This window comes from Myodes glareolus, chromosome 3 (assembly GCF_982192425.1).
Source record: "Myodes glareolus chromosome 3, mMyoGla1.1, whole genome shotgun sequence".
Taxonomy (NCBI): Eukaryota; Metazoa; Chordata; class Mammalia; order Rodentia; family Cricetidae; genus Myodes; species Myodes glareolus.
Window position 1 is genome coordinate 37161157 of NC_142028.1, and position 957 is coordinate 37162113.

Sequence of the window (957 nt, forward strand, 5' to 3'; positions counted from 1 at the left end):
CTGCTGATCTACACTCAGCACTCAGATAACTAGGTCTTCCTTAGAGACAGTTATGTCAGATTCGTGGTCCCCATTTCTGTCTTCCATCCTCTGAGTCCTCTTGTGGGGACTTGGGGACTCTTTCTACATTGGCCCAGGCCTGCTTTCCTAAGCATTTGACTTTGGTGCAACCCTGAGCCATGTGGGACTGTCCCCTTCCTTTCCTGAGTTCCAGCTTAAGGGACCCACACTGTGCCCACATATCTTTGAGTCCTGTCCACATGCAAGGGTCCACTTACTATGGAGGGACATGTGCACATGGCAAGTAAACAGAAGGGTGAACCCTTAGCACGGGCCCCACAGCTGTGGCCACCTTAGTGCCTTCCTTCCCCTCTCCCAGAGTCTCACCTCACACCCCCACCCTCCACACCTTCTCCTCTATCACGTGTTGCCTCTGGTGGGTGCACACTGCTCTTGCTACTTGCCCTCTCATAAAAATTCAGTCAGGGTGACCAATAGTCAGCTGGACCCCTGTTTAGGGCAGAGATTTTGCCTATAAAACTGCAAAATGGGAGTGAGTGCTGATGGGCCATCTGTCTCTCTAGAAGCATAGTCTGATTTAGGGGCTGCTTTGTTTTCATTATTGTAAGGATTAACACATTAATTGTAAAAAATGAACAAGTTTCACCGTGGCATCTCCATATGTGCATATAACAAGTTTTGGTCTTGTTTTTGGCATGCCCTCCCATTCTCTCAGCCTCTCAACCCCTCCCATACCAGCCATGTTCCCAGGCCTGACAGTTCTTCTTCTATGCTCAGCTTGTTCTTTTTGTTTTCTGCCTCCCCCTTCCTTCTCCCCTCATCTTCCTCCATGCCCTACTTCACATCCTCTCCTTCAGTTTCATGTTTAACTTTTTCAATGAAACAGGGTTTCACAATTTAGGATGTGACATCACACAGTCTAAGCTGGCCTTGAAC